Source organism: Phascolarctos cinereus, unplaced genomic scaffold (genome assembly GCF_003287225.1).
Source record: "Phascolarctos cinereus isolate Bilbo 61053 unplaced genomic scaffold, phaCin_HiC Scaffold_7;HRSCAF=346, whole genome shotgun sequence".
Lineage (NCBI taxonomy): Eukaryota > Metazoa > Chordata > Mammalia > Diprotodontia > Phascolarctidae > Phascolarctos > Phascolarctos cinereus.
The window spans coordinates 11,345,995-11,369,758 of NW_027556180.1; the positions used below are offsets into that span (position 1 = coordinate 11,345,995).

The 23,764-nt window shown below is 45.7% G+C and overlaps 1 long non-coding RNA gene across 2 annotated transcripts; it reads left to right on the plus strand.

Moving 5' to 3' along the window:
* Nucleotides 1-75: 75 nt before the first annotated feature.
* LOC110210166 (uncharacterized) lies at nt 76-23,764 on the plus strand. Of its 2 annotated transcripts, none has more exons than XR_013483262.1 (5): nt 76-817; nt 2,837-2,996; nt 5,501-5,583; nt 14,110-17,682; nt 20,505-23,764. It is a non-coding gene; the product is annotated as an uncharacterized LOC110210166 (long non-coding RNA). The 2 variants fall into 2 exon arrangements; XR_002325042.2 differs by having other exon boundaries at nt 104-817; nt 17,520-17,682.

Consider the following 23,764-nt stretch of genomic DNA (forward strand, 5'->3'; position numbering starts at 1 on the left):
GCTCTCCCTACTGTGAGTGTGGCATGAGATAGTCTGTGTAAAGCATGTTGCAAACCTTAAACCACCATCAAAATGTTAGCTATTATTAGAATGTGTGAACCTCTTCTTTTTTTAGACGTAGTCTTCCTTTGCTTAACCTGCACCTGTGTCTTCATCTGTTTAGAAACTCCCTTCACCAACACAGGTGGTAACTCCTGTGTTGCTCAGACAGGTGCCAGGGCACTGAGAGTTTAAAGATTTTCCCGGAGGTGTCAGAGGCTGGCCTTGAACAAAGTCCTCCCAACCCCAAGGCTGGCCCTCAGGAGAGTCAGATTTTGGGTGGAAGAGACCCCAGAGGCCATCTGGTCCAACCCCCACATCTGATAGATAGGAAGCAAGGCCCAGAGAGCTTAAGACCCAACACCACCTGGATAGTGAGTGGCAGAGTCAGTGGGAGGATCTGAACCCAGACCCTCTGACTCCAAATTTAGTATTAAGATATGAAGGCTTCCGGATTAGAAAAAAGAATGGAGCCCACAGGGCCACTGTTTAAAGGGCTGTGGGGCAGGAGCACTGCTGCAGAATCATCCTGGAGATAAGTGGCCTGTTACCTGGGAAGGGAAGGAAGTTAACCTCTCCCCACCCCCACCCTCCCCACTCCTCCAGCCACCAAGGTACGTGTCAGCTGGCCCGGAGGATTCCGTCAGGCTTGCATTTCCCTCCAGTGGCCAAAGAGGAAACCACAGCAAGTGTCCCTCAGAACCAGGCAGTCCTCGCTGCGCTTGGCTCTCTCACAGATCTCATCCTTGAGCAAGAGGAGGGCGTCTCCTGGGAACAGGTTTGCCAGCTGGGGCAGAGGTGTGTGGGTGCTCCGGGGTGTCCACGGACTCACAGTGAGGGACAGAAAACTTTCTTTAGAATGTAATCATCCGCCCATCCATCTGTCCCCCCATTCCGTGAACAGCATAGATTCTCAGGTAGGACAGGTAAGAAAGGATTAGGAGCCAGACGTCCACAACAGAACGAGGGGATCCTGAGAAGGACTTCCAAGATCTTGTGGATAGGCTCTCAGCCGATCAGAAAGTGCCCCACATGCTGCCAGGCCCCGCTCTCTTCCTGCCTCTGCACCTTTGCAGGCTTGTCCATGAAAGGAATTTGGGCTCCACAGGCAGCCTGCATAGCTGTAAGGCAGAGTCTCAACATTTTCACGGTCCTTTCTAAAACATGGTCCCAGGTGTAGCCTCCAGGGCACTTTCTTAAGGAACTAGGGGTTCCAGGGTATTTGGGGCACTGGCATTTCCTGCCCCCTCCAACACGAACATGCCGGTGCTCGCCATCCACTGAGTGCTTTGGAGGTCCATCACCTCCACTGGGCTGTGGGCATATCTACCCCCCAAACTCCTTCACTTCCGTGGATACAAGCACCAGGCTTCCAGTTATGCGGGCTCCCAGCTTGGGAATCGCCTTCCATTCTCCCTGCTCTCCCAAATCCAATCTGAGGCAAATCCTGCTGCTTTTGTCTCCCACAAGTCTCCATTCCCTAGCCACTCTTCTGCTAATCCCACTGTAACCACCCTAGCTTCTCATCTCTTCTACCCCAGGCTATTGTCAGAACATCCCAATTTGCTTCCCTGCCTCTAGCCTCTGGCCCTGCCTTTCACCACCCAAGTAATCTCCTGACACCGAGCTCTGATTGAGCATGTCTTAACACTTTCTGCTGACTCCCTAGTTCCTGTGGTATAAAGTCTGAATTCCCAGTTCTGTCATTAAAGGACTTCTCCAACCTGCTCCTGCTTTTCCAGTCTTCTCTCCCCCTCCCATCATCTGCATTCCCAACAGCATGGACAGGTTCCCCCCCCACACCCCCTTCTCCTCCTGCCCTCTCTCAGCTGTGCGGCAAAAGCGTTAAACACTTGGGGTGGAACCAAGAGGAAACAGGTGCAAGTTTCAGAGCGGAAGAATTAGGTTCAAGATTCAAAAAACTTCCTGATACCTGGAGCCGTCCCCTCCTGGATAGATTGCCTGGGGAGGTGGCGGGCTCCCCCTCATGGGAGGTGGATCTGGTTATGTTCTAGGGTGCACTTGAGGTCTCCGAGGTCCCTCCCAATGCTGAGATTCTGGGATTCCCTCGCCCAGGTCATGATTTCTCACTCCATCTCATCTTCTGCCATTTTTATCCACACTTTAACTCTAAATTCTTAACTGATCTGCCCAGTCCTAGGAGGACAAAAAAAGGACCTTCCTTTTTCCACCTGTTTCCCCATATACAGATGCTTGGGTCCATTTCTTTTGCATTGCTGTGAATTTCCATTAGGGGATTTTTGCATCTTTCCAAGGCTCAACAGAACTAATAAAGTACCATCTATGAACAGAAGCACTGGATTAACCTTCCATCAATGAGAACTCTGTGGGGGACAGAAGGTCATAGATTTAGAGCTTGAAGAAACCTTAGGAGCCACCTAGTTTAACTCCCCCACTTTACAGATAGATAAATTGAGGCCCACAGAAGCCAAATGATTTGCCCAAGGTCAAGGGAGTGGTTGAGCCAGGATTTGAACCCAGGTACTCTGATTTCAACCCTGGGTTCTTTCTGTGATCATTGCAAACTCCTTTGGCAAGCACGTTTCTTACTGATTGACACTTTACTGGATTTGGAACAAAGCTAATTCCAGTTAGTCTGCAGTTGGGTTACAATAAGGTATCATGAGCTGTACCTGGGAGGAAGCTTGTTGGAAGCCTCAAGGCTGCTCCAAATCAAACCCTGTCTCAAAATCAATGTGTAATAAGCGCAGCTGGATTTTATATTCTCTCTATCCCTCAGTCACTCATGTGTCTGTAAACATGTTGTTCTCTATAGAACCAATCTGTGAAAGTCAGCCTGTGCCCATCTCAAGTTTTTATCAAGGCTGCCATGAATGTGTGAACAGACCATTTCTATAAAAGTCAGCCATTGTACCATGACCAATGTTCCCTGCTGTTCTGAACAACTCCCAAAGACGACACCAAGACTTCTGGAGGTAAGAGAGAAATGGAAGGAGAACTTTGTTGTTGTTTTTTTTATCAAGAGTTGTTAAACATTTTGTTAAACATATCAAAGACATTTTTTTGTTTATCAAGAGGCTTTTTTTTTTTATCAAGAGTTGTTAAACACATCAAAGAAATGAACAGCTCCCTGGGAAAGGTAGGAGCAGGGGATGAGGAATGTGGTGAATCAAAAAACCAGGTGCTTCAATTGCAATGTAAACATTCTATGATTCTATTACTTAGAGTCTATGGTAAAAAGAAATAGTAATAACTTTCCTGTGGAAGTCTGAAGTTGTGACAGCAAATTAGATTCATTGGAAATTTGGAGTAATGTTTTCACTGCAAGTTAGTGTTTTGAATTCAAGCTAAGACATTAAAGGTTCATAGAAGGTTAGAGTTGCCAGGGGCATCGGAGTTCAAGAAGCCAACGAGTTATTCGTATGTCATCTCCCCTATTTGAATGTAGATCCTCGAGGCCAGAGACTGTTTCTTGCCTGTCTTTATCCCCTGAACTTAGTTCAGAGTCTGGTATATAGTAAGCACATAATAAATGCTTATCTATCAATTTACTGATATAGTAGAGTCCTTCTCTCCCTTATTCAGATCAGCAGGAGGAAAATTCCATAACTTTTTGAAACATGGAGAATTTTGGAATTAGACAAACACAGTGGTTGGGACTGGATCTGAATTGACAATTATGTGAAAACAAAGAAAAAAATCATGAAGCATGAAATATTTGAGAAAGATGCTTACAGAGAAAGACTCTCAACTCGGTCCAGTTCTTCTAATGTCCCATCGTCAGGAGGGATGGCATGAGTTAGGGCAGACTCAAATGGTTGTTAAGGACAGACATGTAAAATGCATTCAAATCTGTGGATGGCCACTGGGAACCAAATACTCCTGGGAATGAAGAAATGCAACATCTGATGTAAAATCAGGAAAAGGTCTTGATGGGGATTTGCTTAAAAAGGAAAGGTCTCCTCTTCTGCTCTATACCAATTAAATAACCATGACACAAATTTTCCTCTACTCTTCAGCTTTATTAAATTTAATATGGATTTATTATGTGTCTACTAATTGCCCAGCACTGTGCATACCAGGCAGCAGTAGGGCGTGAGAATCCATCTTTACTTCTGGCCACAGACTCCTACTCCAATCATGCTGGCTGGTTGACCATCTCTCCCATAGGACTCACTTCGTCACATCTCTAGGCTCTGAGCTGGCCCTGCCCTGAGGACCCTGGTAGTGGATCTTGTTCTAGCAGAAAGTGATTAAGAAACTTCTGACTGTGGGAAGAGCTGCTTTGATTCAAGGCTCTCATTCCGGTGTTACATGACTGCCGTTCTGATGCCCTGCTTGGTCTTCTGCTTGTTGTCTTGTCCTGGCCCCTGGCTTCTGTGTACTGTCTAAGCTTTGCCTGCTTGCTCCATTTGGGATCTTTTTATTGTTTGTCCTCACATTTATTTAGGGAGGCCCTGATTCTTATTTGCCTGCCTGCATTTAGACTCCTTTTTCCATCTTTAGCTCTCTAACCCTTGAGTTGTGGCCTGCCCTGGGACCTGCTTTTCCATCTAGATCCCTGGCCTCCATGGACCTCTTGGTTCTGAGCTATTCCCTTGAGCAATGGCAGACACTGATACCAGGGTCCTTGTGCTGGGTATAAGAGCCCTGGCTTTGAGGATCCACTTCTCTTCATGGTTTAGTGTGGAGAGGAAGTGGAAAAGGAGGAAGAAATTAATCCCCTGCCCTTGGGGAGCTCACAACCGAGTTGGAAAGACAACATGTCCCCAGTTGAAACAATAAGAGTTTAAAGAAGATCTGTGAAGAGCATACAGTGAGAGCTCTGGAACCTTTGGGGGAGGAAGTGTGGTCCAGGGATACAAGCACAGGCTTTGCAGTGTGAGAACCTGAGAATACTGCCTCAGATGCCTTCTCCCGGTGTGACCTTACCCTGTGGGGGCCATCCAAGATCCCTCCCAAGGTTCTGTCTACACCTGTGATCCTTCGATACTACATTTAGAGACAAGGGAGATTAAGGGGTTGTAAATCTCTGGAGGGACCCCAAGGGTGTCTGTCCTTCCTGACAGGGAACTCTCCCTTCATCATCTGACTTGAGCTGACATTTCTAGGCTTGTTATACATACCAGCTACGATCCTGCTAGCCTGCCTGGCTCCCTTGCTGTTCCCCAGACTCAGCTTCTCCTGTCTTTGAGACTTTGTACAGGCTGTGGCTGTAAGCCTGGAACACACTCTCTGCTCTTCTCCACTTCTTAGGAGCCTTAGGCTCCCTTAAGCCTCAGTTCAGATTCCACCTCCTATAGGAAGCCTTCCCTGGTCTCCTTAATGGCCTCTTCCACCTTCAGTTGTCCTCTATAGATGTAGATGTATTCCCTTGCCCTAAAGGAAGGTGCCCTAAAGGCCACTTAGTCCAAGGATCTTAGGTTTAAAGCTGGGAAAGGCCTCAAAGACCATCTACTCCTATCCCATCATTTTACAGATGAAGAAACTGAGGCTCAGGAAGATGGTGATGTACCCAAGGTCACTTCGCTCACGAGTGGAAGAACTGGTATTTGAACTCAGGTACTCTCACTCTGAATCCAATGCTCTTTCTGCTGTGCCAATCACATAACTATTCCATGGAGCCTTTACCTCCCTTCCTGCCTGACTCTAGATGTTCCTGTCCAGCTTCTACTTTCTCTTCTTCCGGTTCTCTCCAGAAGGGAGAGATCTTAGTCATGTGAATTGAAACCAGTCTGTTATTCCTCCTAGGGGTATTTGAGGTCTTATCTCTCCAAACAAAATAGTAATAATGACTAGCACTTATATATTACTTTAAGGTTTGCAAAGGACTTTGCATGTGTCGTATGATGCTTTTGATGCTCACTATAACCCTGTAAGGTAAAGGTTTTATCATCCCCATTTTCCAGATGAGGAAACTGAGGCTGAGATAAAGTGACTTGTCCAGGTCACTCACACAGTAAGTGACTGAGGCAGGATTTGAATTCAGGTCTTCTTGATTCCAAGCTCTATACTGTGCCGCTGAGCTGACCCCATTAAAAAGATTCAGGGTAGTAGTGGAGGCAAAATTTGGTGAGAAACTGGGGATCTTCCCTTGGGAACCCCAAACCACACCCAGTCGTGGAAGCCTGCCCAATCCTGTAAGCCACAGCTCTGGGAAAAGCCAGAGGTAGGGGAGGGGGAAGGGGTTGGAAAAGGCTGGAAGAAAAGGGCCTTTCTTTCTCTCCCTCTCTGAAGAGCAGTCAGCCTCACCTCTGAGCCAATGGCAGCGCTGCCGATGGGTGCTTCAACCTCAACGTACACTCCCCTTCCCCCTCCCCCAGACCTCAGCTCCAAGGAGACAAGCTGTCTTTCTCTGGAATTTTGGCCAAACCCACAAGATTGTGTGATGACATGAGCATTGGCCTGGGAGCCAGGATGCCTGGGTTGTAGGCACATCACCATCTTCCTGAGCCTCAGTTTCTTCATCTGTAAAATGATGGGGTAGGAGTAGATGGTCTTTGAGGCCCTTCCCAGCTTTAAACCTAAGATGGTTGGACTAAGCGGCCTTTAGGGCACCTTCCTCTTGGTTTGGAAGGAAATCTGAGGCATCTTCACAGTCCATCTTCCTACTCATCATAGAAGCTCCTGTGTCCAATCCTCTCACCAGCCTGCAAACTCCTTCAGGGTCATAAGGCTGGATTGTCTTGGCCAAATCCATCAACGATAATTTTTAAACAATAACTAAATGTCTTTTGTGTGGGAAACTCTGGGCTGAGATTCAAGGTTTGGAAAAGACACAATGCCTGCTCTCATGGAGCTTACAGTCTGCTAAAGGGATGAGAGATGTGAATTTGAAAAGCATGAAGGTGCTATACACATGCAACATATTGTCATTGCTATTCTTTATCATATTAACTGCTGCTAGGTAGCACAGTAGATAGGACGTTGGATGACTTGGACTCATGCAGACCTGACTTCAAATCCTGACTCAGAAACTTACTAGTTGCACTTACTTCGTGACATCCAGCGAGTCACTTAATGTTTCTCAGTCTCAGTTTTATCATCTGCGAAGTGAGTATAATTGTAGTACCTACCTCCCAGAGTTGTTGTGAGGATGCCATGAGATCACCCTTACCGTAAAGAGCTCAATGGACAGTAGCTATTATCATCTGCCCATTGGGAACGGTCTTGGGGGAGGCAGGCAGAGTCCTGACATTATCCAGACTAAGTCCTCAGGAGATCAGTGTCACCGGAGGAAACAGGCTTTTGACAAGTGGTCATTTTCTCAAATGAATCTGGCTTGAGTCCTGGTTCCTGTGCTCACAGAGACCTTTAGGGATTGACATAGATACTCTGGAAAGTCTGGAGGAAAGTGAGGAGCCACAGGAGGAGGGTATAAAGAAGCTGAGGGGCTAAGTCAGGAGAAGGGAAGACTCAGGGACCCCATATCAGCTGTCTTCAAGTGTTTGAAGGGACAGCAATGGTGAAAGAAATGAGACTGAAGGCAGAACTAGGAGAAGCCACATACAGATGTTCAAAGAGGTCAGTTTAGGCTCAAGGTCATCATGAACTTCCTAACAATTAGCGCTATTCCTGAGTGGAAAGCAGTGGGCTCCTCCCCAACACATCGAGCACTGGCTACTTGCCAGGCATGTCTTTGAGGGTGTTCTTTCTCAGGTATGGATTGGACATCTCTGAGGCCTCTTCCAACTTTGAAATGCTGTGATTCTGATGCGAGGTCTTAATCAGAGGAGTTCCTAGCTAGCTAGCTGGTTAGATAGGTGGATGGATAAATGGATGGATGGATAGATGGATGGATAGATAGATGGATGGATAGAAAGATGGGTGGATGGGTGGACAGATGAGTGGAAGGATAGATAGATGAACGGATGGGTAGATAGCTAGATAGCTAGAGGGATGGATGAATGAATAGGTGGATAGATGGATGGATGGATGGATAGATAATTTATTAGGTACTTACTATATACCAGGCACTATGCTAAGCACTGGGGATAGAAATACAAATACAATTACCCTCAAGGGTCTCAGAAAGCATCATCTAAAGGGGAGGTGGAAGGAGTCTGAGTGTGTCAGAGTGAGACTTGCCTAATCATGCGGATGAACTTACAAGGGGAAGTCTCACTTTGGAAACTCTAACTGCAGATGCCTCTCCCCAGAGGGGTGGGCACACTCATTGGCACCATGCTAGGAGGACAAAAGGCAGCTCCTGATAAACTCTTAGTGGTTGCAGCTGCCCCCAAGATAAAGGGGGTGGCTGGGAGGATGGATTCCAGTGGGATGAACCCCCTTATTGCACTGGCCTGTGAAAGTGAACTCAGGCTCATTGGCTTTTTCTGCCTTTACCCTTTGGTGTTGCTTCTGAAGAGAATCAAATGGAGAAAACTGAGGGGGGGGCAGGGTTGGGAGGCTATTTAGGAATGATATGAATGAATCAAGGGCTGCCTTGGAGCAGAAGTGAAAGAGAGTCACTCAAGAAAAGAATTCTTGGCTACCATCCGCCTTTATTTTTTCTCTTCTGAGCATGCCAGAGAGCAAGGACCTGGGGGTAGGTTTACTCATCTGAAAAGATGGAATCACCCTGGGCAGTAGCAGGGTATCCTACTACAGCATATGGGGGCTGCACACATCTGCCCACTTGGCCAGGAGGGGAGTTCGTGGACAAAGTCGTTCCTAAACCTCTCTCTCCTGGGTTAGAGGGAAGGGATTTCCTCGACAGTGGGATCCTAGAATATAGCCTTCTAGCCAGACAAGGGAGAGTTCTTGGCCAGCTTAAGGCATTGCCTCTCAACTAATACCAAGTTGGTGACTCGAGGGAGCTGTAACTTCCAAGTGGAGGAGGGAAGTTTTCTGAACAGTATGCCTCTTGGAAAAAATAAAAGAAAGCCTCTTTCTCCCTTCCCCACTCTCCTCAAAGGAAGCAGAACAGGAGGACAGAGGAGCCACAACATGGGTGAGCAAATGATTTGGAACTTTTCAGCCTCCACCCCCATTACAATTAGGGGTGGCCTGGCTAGCAGTTCCAGAGTATGTTTCCCTTTGAGGCCAGGGGCAGACAAAATCACAGGGTGCAACAGTTACCCTGAGGACACTACATAGGACCTCATAGGAGACAGGGGTCTCCAGGATGTTCTGTTCTCTTCTGAGGGAAATCAACCACAGGGAGTGGCTGAGTTTGGAGAATTCTGGGACTCTAGTGGAAAAGTGGGACCTAGCGAAGAGGAAAGAGAATTATCTTTATTGCTTGTGGACTTTTATAAGCTCCGAATAGGTTTTCTACGTTTGTTTATGGGCTTCTGTCAGTTCTTATGTCTGGGGAGTGAAGAAAAGATTGCCTTGTACTTGAAATACATTTGTCACATTTATGTTTTTTGTACATCTTAAGTGCTTGGTTATAAGTTGGGGACCCTGTTCCCTGTATTTGTGGAAACCTAGACATGAACCATATTCTAGAATTTCTCAAACTAAACTCTGGGTGGGGGCATAATAGTCAATTATCAATCAAAATTTATTTATTTGTTTGCTTGTTTGCCAGGAAACAGGTAGTGGTTTAATTAATTAGTTTCAGAGTGAAGAATGCTTTTTATGCTGGAGTAAAGCTACAGCATGTATACATAAATCACAAGTGGGAAGGGGGTGGGAGGTCGGTTACAAACAACCATTTCCAGGGCCTGAGTAGTTTCCCACGTCAAACCCACAATGCAGGACAATACAGGTGTTCTGGAGTCCTGTGGGAACAGTATTGCTTCAAGTCTTTGATGGTCATTACTTGGTGGGATGCAGGACAAGAATTCTGTGATGGGAACAAGTTCTACGATCTTGGATTTGCTTCACTTAATGCCTGTAATGATTCAGTAACAGCAACGTGGTGTGATGACTGACTTTGACAGACTTCTCTCTTCTCAGCAATGCAAGGATCTAAGACATCTCCAAAGGTCTCATGATGGAAAATGCTATCCATATCCAAAGAAAGAACTGTGGAGTTTGAAAACCGATTGAAGCAGACTATTTGCTCTTTTTTTCTTCTGTTGTTTTGTTTCCTCTTTCTGGTGGTTCCTCCTATGGGTTCTAATTCTTCTTTACAACATGACTAATGTGAAAATGTGTTTAATAGGAATATATGTGTATAGCCGATATCACTTCGCACATCATCTTGGGGAGGGAGGTGTGGAGGGAGAGGGAGAAAAATTTAAAACTCCAAAAGCTTATGGAAGTGTCAATCAAGATCTATTAAGTGTCTGTGCCAAGCACTGTGATATTTGGGGTAGTCCCAGAATTGTTGAACCGGGTCCATGGGAGCTCAGAGCTTGGGAGACCCTGGGCTGTGGGGTCACATGGATCAATTTTTTAAACATCAAAAGTTGGCCTTCATGGTGGCGTATGGAAAACTGTATTGTGATGGTAAGTGAGAATCCTACAGCTGTTCTGTTTCTTAGGAGGGGGACCCTGGGGGGGTGGGGGCTTGAGCTTATTTTGTTTTTCCTGGGCCCACTTAGTACACCTGTGTTCATGGTGCGGCTTATTGCTCCAAGAGGTGAGGAGAGCCCAGGAGGCCCAGGCAGACCTGTCCTGTTCTGCTGTGTCCCCAGATGGTACCTACCTTTGAGATTTTTAAGAGGGTCCTTCATACTTCCATAATGGTCCCCCTTTTTATTCCCATGGCTTATGTTAATTAAAATTGGACTGTCATTTTTGCCAGGATTTTCCTCAAGCATCTTTTCTCCTTTTTTCCATCAAGAGATCAAAGAAAGTCTTCATCTGTAGTGGAGAAAAAACAGAGAGATGTGACTTTTCTGGGTAGCTCTTGTGAAAAGTGTGAGGCACATGTGTGAGGGGCCTGAGGATTCCCAGGCCATCTAAGGGAGGGGTGAAGGAGGAAACTGTGGTGATTGCTAACAGGTGTTCCTCATAGTTACTCTATGAGGGAGTCTAAGTTTTTATCTTCATTATTATCTGTTTATTAATAATGGAGGGAGTCCATTATTATTTTTTTGATCCATGATTTCATGGGTATAAAGGCAGAGCTTCAAAAAGTCATCAGCCTTATTCTCTCCTCTACAGTCATCAAAGTCCAGTGGCAAGACAAAAGTTGAGAAGACTGGCTGGCAATGCCCCAGAATGTAACTTGTGACCTTGGCCTTTCCAAATTAAGGTCTTTCCCAGTTCTCAGTTTGTCTGAGGCAACACCCACCCACTCAATGACTAAGGCTAGGGAAGCATTGAGACAAAAGTTTGCATAATTCACCATCACAAAAATATCAGTCCAGGAGGAGAAGAACCGAAGACCCTCAAAGTTTCTGGCCAGAACAGGAAGCAACTACTATTTGTACACATTCTAGGCCAGCAGAACCTAACAGTGAGCCACAGAGGCTTGGGCTGGGGGCTGTTATTGGCCATGTGATGAAAGTCAGAGTGATTTGGGTTTAAAGAATAGTCAAGTAGCTCTATTTGGAACACAATGGGCTTTTTAAAAAAGAAATACAAATTCATTTATTTTTGGTTTTCAACATTTACTTCCACAAGATTTTGAGTTCCAAATTTTCACCCCATCTTGCCCCTCCCCCACCCCAAGATGGCATGCATTCTGAATACCCCTTCCACTGGTCTGCCTGCTCTTCTATCTCTCCCCCTCCTTCTCTTATCCCCTTCCCCTTCTATCTTCCTGTAGGGCAGGACAGACTTCTGTACCCCATTTCCTGTATTTCTTATTTCCCAGTTGCATGTGAAAACATTTTTTTAAACATGTGTTTTTAAAACTTTGGGTTCCAAATTTTCTCCCTTCCTCCCTCCCCACCCACCCTCAATGAAAAGGCACGCAACTCAATATAGGTTATACATGTGCAGTATGCAAAACATTTCCATAGTAGACATGTTGTGAAAAACTAACTCTATTTCCCTTAATCCTATCCTGCCCCCCCATTTATTCTATTCTTTCTTTTGACCCTGTCCTTCCTCAGAAGTATTTGCTTCTGATTACCCCTTTCCCAATCTGCCCTCCTCTCTATCATCCCCCTGTTCTCTTGTCCCCTTCCCCCCTATTTTCCTGTAGGCTAGGACAGATTTCCATATCCAATTGAATGTGTATGTTATTCTGTCCTTAAGCCAAATCCTATGACAGTAAGATTCACTCATTCCCTCTCACCTCCACTGTAAGAGTCTTTTCTTTTCTGTTTTTTTTGTGAGATAATTTACCCCATTCTACCTCTCCCTTTCTTCTTCTCCTAGTATAATCCTCTCTCATCCCTTAATTTTATTCTCCAGATATGACCCCTTAATCTTCAACTCACCCTGTGCCATCTATCTATCTATCTATCTATCTATCTATCTATCTATCTATCTATCTATCTATCTACATGTAATTTTTCCCCTTCCAACTACCTTAATACTGACAAAGTTCTCATGAGTTACAAATATCATCTTTCTGTGCAGGAATGTAAACAGTTCAACCTTAATAAGTCTCTTATGATTTCTCTTTCCTGTTTACCTCTTCATGTTCCACTTGAGTCTTGTATTTGAAAGTCAGATTTTCTATTCAGCTCTGGTCTTTTCATCAAGAATGCTTGAAAGTCCTCTATTTCACTGAATGATGATTTTTTTCCCCTGAAGGGTTATACTCAGTTTTGCTGGGTAGGTGATTCTTGGTTGTAATCCTATCTCCTTTGCCCTCCTGAATATTATATTACATGCACTGTGGTCCTTTAATGTAGAAGCTGCTAAATCTTGTGTTATCTTGATTGTGTTTCCACAATACTTGAATTGTTTCTTTCTGGCAGCTTGTAATATTTTCTTCTTGACCTGGGAACTCAGGAATCTGGCTACAATATTCCTAGGAGTTTTCCTTTGGGGTTCTCTTTCAGGAGGAGATCGGTGGATTCTTTCAATTTCTATTTTGCCCTCTGGTTCTAAAATATCGGGGCAGGTTTCCTTGATAATTTCTTGAAAGATGATGTCTAGGCTCTTTTTTTCATCATGGCTTTCAGACAGTCCAATAATTTTTAAATTCTCTCTCCTGGACCTATTTTCCAGGTCAGTTGTTTTTCCAATGAGATATTTCACATTGTCTTCTATTTTTTCATTCTTTTGGATTTGTTTTACAGTGTCTTGATTTCTTATAAAGTCAATAGCTTCCAATTGCTCTGTTCTAATTTTTAAGGAAGTATTTTCTTCAGTAATCTTCTGGACTTCTTTTTCCATTTGGCCACTTTTTCTTTTTAGGGCATTCTTCTCCTCATTGGCTTTTTGGACCTCTGTTGCCATTTGAGTTAGGCTATTTTTTAAGGTGTTATATTCTTCAGTATTTTTTGGGTCTCCTTTAGCAAGCTGTTGACTTGTTTTTCATGATTTTCTTGCATCACTCTCATTTCTCTTCCCAGTTTTTCCTCTGCTTCCCTTACTTGCTTCTCAAAATCCCTTTTGAGCTCTTCCAAGGCCTGGGACTGATTCATATTTTTCTGGAGACTTTGGATATAGGAGCTTTGACTTTGTTGTCTTCTTCTGGTTGTATGTTTTGATCTTTGTCACCAAAGTAAGATAATATAGTCTGACTCTTTTTGCACTGCTTACTCATGATCCCGGCCAATTACTTGAGTTTTAAACTCTTTGTTAAGGTAAGAGTCTGCTTCCAATGTGGAGAATGTACTGTTCTAAGCTTCGGGGGTTTGTACAGCTGTTTTCAGAGATACTTGTAGGAACCTGTAAATTTTGAGTTCTTGCAAGGTGGTATGATAAGGGGCATTACTCCTTTCCTGGCCTGTGCTCTGGTCTGTTGGTGACCAGAAGCACTCCTTTCTGTCCTGGAACTGTGAGAAGGGTTTTCTCTCCATAGCCACTACAAGCTCCACCATGCCAGTGCTCCTTCTTGCCCCAGGACCGCTGTCCAGAACTGTGACCCAGATCCAAGCACGGCAAAGCAAAAGATTCCTGCCTCAGCACTGGCAAAGAGATCCCTACAGTCCCACTCTGATCAGCCACCTGATTCCCCCTCAGTCTGTGAGCTGGAAGCTCAGACACAGTCACTGCCCTAGGGCCCGCTCTCGTCATACTGCATTCTGGAACTGGCTCTGAGACCTAGCTCCTTTCTCACCGCAGAAACACTTTTCCCACTGACCTTCTAAGTTATCTATGGCGTTCATGGATTGAGAAGTCTGGAAACTGCCACAGCTGCCCACGATGCAGTCCTCTGAAGCCTGCTCCAGGTTCCCTGAGGCCTGCGCATCCACAACGCACTGCCCTCCTCTCTCCACCCAGCGTGATATACTTTTCCAATCAATCATCCAGATTGTCTGGGCTGGAAATTTGCTTCGCTCTGTCTTTTTGTGGGTTCTGCTGCTTTAGAATTTGTTTAGAGCCATTTTTTATAGGTATTTGCAGGGTTTGGGGGGAGAGCTCAAGCAAGTCACCTCTTTCACTCCACCATCTTGGCTCCGCTTCCACAATGGGCTTTTTAAAAGCCAGTTTTTTCAGAGCTATATTTCAAGAAATCATAAATGAAAACTGCAAATTGTCCCAGCTTTTTGGGGAAAAAATAAGTAAAATTTTTTAAAAATTGGAGATATTTTGGGGTTTGGGAGCTAGATTTTTTAAAATTTATTTTAATTTATTTTTTATTACTTTTTGAAAAGAAGTTTAAGGTGAAGTATTAGCAAATACCAAATCACTACACAGCTGCACACAAATACTTGTTGAATTGAAATAAATTCTCTATAGTACAAGAGTTCTTAACCTTTATTTGTGTCATGGCAAAACCTCCGATAGCCTAGTGAAGTCTATGGACTCCTCAGAATCAGGTTTTTAAATGTACAAAGTTAAATACATAGATTACAAAGAAAACCAATTACACTGAAATGGAAATATCAAAATATTTTTTAGAAACTCAAATTCCTGAAGTCCAGGTTTAGAAACCCTGACATAAAAGAAAAGTAAATTCAGCATGGGTTTATTAATAGACATTAAACACCAGAATTAGAATCATATTACTTTGTAAACTAAGTATCTTTATAATATAGTATTGGACTATCTGAAAGGCAGTTGGAGGTGAGAGATTGAAGGTCAGCAGAGAGGTTGGGGCAGGAAAGGCAGATTTGAGAATTATTAGCATAGAGATGAGAATTAAATCAATGGAAGTTATTAAGATCACCCAATGAAGTAGTATAAAGGGAGAAGAAAAGAGGGCTCCTGGCAGAGCAAAGTAGACTAAAAAGAAGTCAGATACATAGGAGGAGAACCAGGAGAGGGGAATGGTATAGTATTATCCCATTTGACATATTGGAAAACTGAGGCCCATAGAGATTAAGCCAAATAAACCGGGGAAGGAATTTAGATCACTAGGCACTCTTGCCTCCTTTAAGCAGTAAAAAGTTGATTTCAATGGCCAATTCTGAAACTGGGGCAGAGGAGGGTACAAGGGGGAAAACAGTAACAGCCATATAGAGAAGTCAGAGGGGGAAGGCCATTTATTTGATGGGGAATGAGAAAGGCACCTACTGTCCTTGCCTTGGCTGGGATTAAGGACCTCCAAGTTCTAAGGAACCTCTGGGCCTTGGGGCAGAATCTAAGGCTTGAGCATCTCCTGGATTGAGCCACTCCCCACCTCCCCCACCTGGACAAAATCTTGTTATTTGAATTTCAAAGCCTGGATCCCTTCACGTGGATTTGTCTATAAAACTGAATTCAGCATCTTCCTCAGTTGGCTATTTGCCTGGCAATGTCCTGGAGATCCGTTCTCCTTTCCCCTTCCTCCTGCCCCCCAAATCCATCTATTTGTGAAATTTTAAGTGACCTACCGGATAGAGCACCAGCCCTGGAGTCAGGAGGACCTTAGTTCATATCTGACCTCAGACTGGGTAAATTACTTTATCCTGTTTGCTTCAGTTTCCTCATCTGTAAAATGAGCTGGAGAAGGAAATGGCAAACCACTCCAGTATCTTTGCCAAGAAAACCCTACCTAGGGTCACAGGAGAGTGGAACACAACCACAATAAGGACAAAGGTGAAAGTGGCTAATTCAATAAATACCTGTCAATCACCTGTAATGGGCACATTGACAAAAGTAGAAAAGGAGTCCCTGCCTTACCCTCGAGGAGTGGGGGAATCCTGCAGAGGTATCCTGAATGAATGGTGCACTAGCCATAAGGTTTACAATGAAATCAGAGACTGATACTGTAACTTCTCTGAGTTCATACTGTATCTTCTTTCCCTGCAGAATGGAAACTCCTGGGGGCAGGGACTACTTTTTGTATCCCCAGCATGTAACAGTCCACGGACCTTTGTGGCAGCGGTTTGTTGAATTGAATTGAGTTGTATTCCTGAGGGTAGGGCATGACTGGGGGTGGAGACAAAGATCTGGAAAAGCTGCTCAGGCAGTGAGGGGGAAGGAGGCCATGCTAGGCAGGAGGCAATCCTCAGAAAGCTTTATGGGGCAGCTAAATAGATCAGGTCTTCTGAAGGTGTCAGGCATGGTCTAGGGAGGGCTTAGACTTGCTGGCTGCTGCCATCCATTTCATCTCTGAGATTCCATGATCCTAGGAGATTCCCTATCAGTGGCTCTGCTGTCAGCCCTGAGAAGAACCAACTTCTCTTCACAGAAAGAGAAGAAAGAGAAAAACTAGGGAAAGCAGACACCAAACTCCAAAAGCCCAGCAATCTGGGACCATTACATGTCAGAGCATCTCTGTAATAATGGTAAAAAGTGATGCTGAAAATAATAATAATGATAGTAGGTAATAATGGCAAATGTTGGAGGGGCTGCGGGAAAACTATCCAAGCATTATTGGTGGAACTGTTTATCGGTCCAACCATTCTGGAAAGCACTTTGGAACTACGCTGTGCCTTCCCTTTGACCCAAGCCATACCACTGGTAAGCCTATGCTCTACAGAGATCAAAGAAAGAGGAAAAGGACCTATATTATAAAAAATATCTATAGCAGCCCATTTTGTGGTGGCAAAGAGTTGGAAAGTGAAGGGGTTCCCATCAGTTGGGGAATGGCTCAACAAATCTGGCATATGCATGCAGTGGAATACTACTGTGCTTTATGAAATGGAGAAACTATTTCAGAGAAACCTGGGAAGATATGTCTGGACTGCTGCAGAGTAAAGTGAGCAGAACAATTTCTACAGTAACACTGATACTATAAAAATGACCACTTCTGAAGGTGTAAGGGCTCTGATGCACACAATTGCAGGCCAGGATTCCAGAGCACTGGTCAGAATGCTGCCCTCTTCGGGACAGAGGGACGATGGACCAATGCACAGAACAAGATGCAGATTTTTGTCGGGGTCAATGTAGACATTTGTTTTGCTTTACCAGGCTTACTTGATACAAGGGTTTTATATTTCTTTTCTTTTTTTCCCCTTCCATTTGGGGTAAGGAGAAAAAAGAAATGCTTTGCTAATTAAAAAAAATTATAGTAGCTAACATTTATGTAGCAAAATATTCTATGTGTATGACCTCAAGACTTGGCACAGTTGTGTGTTAGGTTCTCTTGTCATCCCCTTTTATAGATGAAGAAACTTGGGTCAGAAGACGTGTCCATGGACAGACAGGGCTTGAGGCAAGTCTTGAATTTAAGTCTTCCTGACTTCAAGTCCAGCACTAACACAATGATCCATGACCGGGTTTGGAAGCCTCCTCGGGCCTCAGTTTCCTCAAGTGTACCATGAGGAGGTAAGCTCATCTCCAAACCTCCTTTCAGCTCTAGTATTCTATCATTGCCTATTTCTTAGTGATGACCCCACTCAACCCAGGGAATGACCTCGAAACATAGGATCCTGAACTTGGGGTTCGTCAGGACTTTAGAGGGCAGCAATCCAACCCCACCCCCCCTTTATTTTCCAGAAGAGGCCCCAGGCCAGTGACATGAAGCTCCGAGTCACCTAGGTGGTAGGGGGCAGAGCCCAGACTTGAACCCAGACCCTTTGCCTACCTTTTGTCTGTGCCTCACTGCCTTCCTTAGAAAACCGCCTTCCTAAAAAGCTCCTCAAGAGTCCTCTCCTGGTCCCACCATCTGCACAAGCCTTTCCTGCCACTGCTCCTTTTCCTCCCTCTCTCTTATCTCCAATTTATCCAATTTCATCTTGTTTGTACGTAGTCATTTGCAGTGTCTCCCCCATTAGACTGGAAGCTCCTTGAGGGCAGGGACTGCTTTTGCCTTTCTTTGTATCTGCAGTGCAGTGCTTGGCATGTAGTAGGTACTTAATAAATGCTTATTGACGTGTTTAAATCCTGCACCAATATGATGGAGCCTGGGGTGGGGGAGGGGCCACCAAGCTGCCTAAGGAAGGGGGAAGCAGCCCTGGTGTGAGATGGGCAGATTCTAGCTTCATGTGGGGCCAACTGTTCCTCCAGGATGCTTGTGCTGATCCCCTGCCCCCAACTGCCATTGGTGGTGTCCCCATGTTATTTGGTATTTATTGAGTAATAATGACGATGATGGTGACAGCTGGCATTTATGTAGTGTTTTATGAAGGCTGGCAAAGTTCTTGACAAACATCATCTCATTTGATACTCGTAACAATCCTTTAAGGTAGGTGCTATTATTGGAAACTGAGATTGAGGTTAAGTGACTTTGGACAGGGTCTCACAGCTAATGTTTGAGGCAGGATTTGAACTCAGGTAGTAATAATAATTACGTACTTAGCTGTGTTACCCTGGGCAAATCACTTAACCCTGTTCGCCTCAGTTTCCTCATCTGCTAAACAAGCTAGGGAACAAAATGGCAAGCCACTCCAGCATCTGTGCCAAGAAAACTCCCAGTGGAGTTGGACATGACTGAAAAATGACTCAACAACAATAATAACATCTAACATTTACATAGCACCTACTGTGTGTCAGGCTCTCCGTGGACCTTCCTGTTCTAGTCAGTGTCATCCTCCAGAATCTCCTATTTGAAACCTTGAGCTCTCCTCTCTTTTCCTTCCTGCTGGATCGCTGACCAAGGTCCTGTCAATCCCACACCCATCACACGGCTGCCCATTCCTCTCTTCCTATGCATTCCATGTACCGGCTCTCAGTATCTCCCACCTTGACCAAAGCAGCCTCTCTGGTCATTCTCTCCAAGCCGTCCTGCAAGGCACCACCAGAATCATAGACCCTTCACGTCCCTCCTCTGCTCAATCCTTCCATGGCTCCCTCTTGCCTCTCCAGTAACATTCAGATTGTTTTTGTCTGGTGCCATCCTATCTTTTAAGCCTCATCTCTTTCTCCCTCCACACAGGCTATGCTCCGGCTTAATTGGATTATTTATGCTCTGAGCCCTGAACCTGCCCAGCATCTTCTCCTGCCTTCATGCCTTTGCTTAGGCTCTTTCCACATCCTTCTCCACCCATTGAATTTCCATCTATCATTTAAAGCCCAAATCAAATGCTACCTTCTCTAGGAAGGCAGCCCTCCTTGACCACCTCCCTACCCCTCATACAGTGACCTTTCTTCTCTGAGGGCTAGTGTAGTTAGCTCTTGGCTGTATATTCCTTTAATGTGCTCATCACATATTGGCATCAGTGGATAGAATGGTGTCAGGAAAGCCAAAGTTTAATTCCTGTCTTTAATAGGAGCTGGGTGAACCTTGACAAGTCATTGAATGGTTATGTGCCTCAGTTTCCTCATCTGTAAATGGGTGTTTTGGCAGTACTGGCCTCACAGGGTGGCTGTGAGGCTCGCATGAGGCACATTGAGGCCTCAGAAATATTTGTTGTCATCACACAGAGAGACCTGGATTCAAGTTCTTCCTCTGGCACACACTGGCTGAACAGCCTTGGGCAAGTCCCTAAGACTTGAGGTTGCTGATCTGCATTGGTTGAGGGAGGTTTCTGCACTGATGAAATACATCATAGGCTTCCTGCTTTCAAAAGTGGGTTCCTCCAAAGCAGGGGCAGCTTGGCTTCCCAGGGCTTTGCACATAACAGTAAGAGCAGAGAGCTAGCTAGCATTCACTTAAATTGCGTTTTCAGGTTTGCAATCATTTTACAAACATTCTCTCATTTAATCCTCATGACAGGAGTTAGATGCTATTGTCATTGTTATTACCCCCATTTTACAGGTGAGGAAACTGAGGCAGGCAGCAGTTAGGGGACTTGCCCAAGGTCAACAGCTCATGTTCTAGGCTAGATTTGAACTCAGCTCTTCTGGTATCCAGACCCTGCACTATAACCACAGTAACACCGGGCTGCCACTTACAGGTGGAACTGCTTTTCCTTTAATTGTCTATTGTTGTTATCTGTGGGTCTGTCTTTCCCCCTACCAATAGCTAAAATCTCCATGAGGATATTGGGAAGGGATGGGGGGAGGGACCTCGCAGTCCATCTTGTCCTAGCTCCCTCATTTTACAGATGGGGAAACTGAGGCCTCTTGCAGACAGGCAGAGGTTTGTTCAAGGCAGGCAGGATTTTGAACCCAGGCCCTGACCCCTCTGAGTCTAGAGCCAATCCTTGTTACCAGATCCTGGGCTACCTGACCCCAGTCTTAGCTGCACTTTATATGTTTTCACACAGTAGGCAAGAGAGCAGTGTTAAGTTGGATTGGACAGAATGAAGATAATTGCTTTTCACCCAGAGCCTTGGGAAGCCCATGAGAGGGCAAGGGGTCATCTGAGTTCGTCGCATCACCACACCTCCGTTTGGAATCCTGTAGCAGTCTGGACCAGCAGCCTCCTCCAAGCCAAGGCTCCCAGCCTTCCCATCAACACTGAGGCTGCTTCCCTCCGAGATTCACAAGCCCTGGCTGGAGAAATCAATGGCTGGGTCTTTGTGGTCCATTCATCCAACTGTAGCCTGCCCCCGCCTGTGGGTGTCCTTGCTGAGCAGAAAAGGAAAACAGGATTGGGATAAACCTCAGGCTTTCTGGCTTAACTGGGAGGGTCTAGGGCTCTGCTCCCCGCTGCCAGCTTCCCTGCCTCCCCTGGACTGCGCCAGGCAGATCACTTTCAGGCTCTCCCAAGGTCAGTCCCTTTCCTGAAGGAGGACACAGGATGGGAGAGCCCGCTGCCCTAAGGACCCGAGGCCCCACGTCAGTGAATTACCTGCAGCAGGCTCAGCTTTTATGTGTCTTAGGTCTGTCTGTCTGTGCAAAGGAAAACCAGGTTTATACATCCCTCGATGCAAATTGTGGCCTAAATAACTTGTATTCATTTCCTTAGATGAGTAGATAATTTGACTGCTGGATCCAGTGTGGTCCTATAGTTAGAGAGTGGACCCGGAATCAGGAAGAGGTGGGGGAGGCTGTCCAGTTTCTCTTCTCAGGCTTGCTGTGGAACCCTGTGAAATCCCTCTAAGCCTCAGGTATCATCAAGTCCGTAAGTTAGCTACTGGGTGCTATCTGTTTCTGTGAAAGGAATTATCAGTAGAGAACTCCTAGGTCCTTGAAGTCTTTGTATTTGCTTATTGAGGTACATGAGGACAAGGTTTGCCAGGCACGCTGCTGGCCTTAATCCCCTTTCCTATGCCCTGCCCTCTAGCCCTTCTGGGCTGTACATTTTTGCCCAGACACATCAACCTTCTGCTTCAATGGAACCTCTTGAGACATGCTGACTCCTGCGGCCAGCTCTCTGGCTCCAGCCAGGCAGGAGGAGCTAAGCCAAGGGGCCAAGGGTCAAGAAGATGGAGCTGGACCTCTGAGGTCTGCTGGTTGGTCTGGGAGCTGCTTCCGGAGCCATGCCTGTACTCCCCTGTTGCCTCAAGTCAGGATTCCCAGTCTGGAATTGTGCGGTTCCTGGTACTTTACTACAGCCCGACTGTCAGTAAAGTCTTGCTTTTGCCCATCACTTTCCAGGGAAGAGGGGCGGCAAGCCATCTGACAGCATGTATCCCGGGAGGGAGGGCAGTGGGTTTGGAGTCTGAGGACCTGGAGTCAACAGGTGGAAACAATGAGCTGGATTTAATGTGATCAAATTTAATAGAAATATAAAGTCTAGAATGGAGTTTAAAAACATCCACCTGTGTGGACAAGTACAGGATGGGAGAGAGAGCAAGGTGACAGTGCTCATGAACAGTGTGATGTGGCAGCTATCAATGGTGTGATCTCAGCCTTCCTTAAGAGGACACGTCCAGGACCAGGAACGCCGTGGCCCCATCATCCCTCAACCCGACTGGACCACATGTGGAGTCGTGGTCAGTCGTGCCAACTGTGTTTCAGGAAGGACGTGGGTGGGAGGGTGACCAGCTGGTGAGGGGACTTGGGACCACACCACAGAAAAAACAGCTGGAGGCCCTGGGACCATTTAAACTGGAGAAGAGCCTCGCCTTCAGGTGCCTTCAGGCGTTGGAGGGCTGCTTTAGAATAGAAGGAAGAGACTGCCTTTGCTTGGTCCCAGAGGGCACGAGCAGGAACAATGCGGCAGATGCAGAGGGTCCCGTTTTAGTTCGATGTCAGGAAGAACCTTGGAACAATGAGAGCCGTTCAAGGGGGCGTGGGCCGCCTTAGCAGGGGATTGGTTCTTGTTCACTGGAGGTCTTCAGCCAGAGACGAGAGGACCCTTTGTTAGAAATACTTTAGCTCAAGGGATACTCGGGAGTCTCGGTCAGGTGCGCATTAGGTGAGAGGTCCTTGGAGGGCCTTTCCCACTCAAGTTCTGTGAATCAATATCTTCGGTTTTCCAGCTTTGTGACTTCAGGTCAATCTCTTAAGCTCCTTGGGCTTCAGCTTCCTCATCTGTGGAATGAGGGATTTGGACCAGATCCAGAGTCCAAAGCTATAGGTTGCTTCCAGCTCCGATCCTGTGACTTTCCTCTGCACAGAACAAGGCTCTATGTGAAGAAATCGATCTGTTGCAAACACTCCCGAACATTTGGAAGCAGAAGGACCCAAATAAAAACTCAAAGGAGAGGGAAGAAACAGGCAGGAGGAGAATACAGACAGACAGAGAAACAGAAAAATAGGGAGAGATAGAGACAGAGGAAGAGAGGGAGAGAGAGAGAGATGGGGAGAGACAGAGAGAAAGACAGAGGTGAGAGACAGAGAGGAAAGAGAGCGAGGGAGAGAGATGGGGGGGAGACAGAGAGAGAGACAGAAAAATAGGGAGAGATAGAGACAGAGGAGAGAGAGAGAGAGATGGGGGGAGACAGAGAGAGAGTGAGAGACAGAGAGGAAAGAGAGGGAGAGAGATGGGGGGAGACAGAGAGACAGAGAAAGGTGAGAGACAGAGAGGAAAGAGAGGGAGAGAGAGATGGGGGGAGACAGAGAGAGAGAGAGACAGAGAGAGAGAGGTGAGACACAGAGAGGAAAGAGAGGGAGGGAGAGAGATGGGGGGGAGACAGAGAGAGAGAGACAGAGAGAGAGAGAGAGGTGAGAGACAGGAAAGAGAGAGAGATGGGGGGACAGAGAGGAAAGAGAGGGAGGGAGAGAGGGAGAGAGAGATGGGGGGAGACAGAGAGACAGAGAAAGGTGAGAGACAGAGAGGAAAGAGAGGGAGAGATGGAAAGAGAGAGATGGGGGGAGACAGAGAGAGAGACAGAGAAAGATGAGAGACAGAGAGAAAAGGGGGGGGAGGGAGAGAGGGAGAGAGAAAGAGAGATTAGAAAAAATTAACCATGCTGACAGTTCATTTCTATGGCCAGTTTAAAACCCTTAAAGGATGGGAAATGTAATGATGAATGGGTGGCTATAATTTAAATTCTTTTCCCTGAATGTTAAGGTTAAACAAACATGTGCTAGATATATGATACTATAATTGACCTTCACAAGTTTATGTCTAGTTGTAAGTTGCTTTTTTACTGAGAAAAGATTCGTTTCTTCAGTTTGCCCATTTGTTAATTCA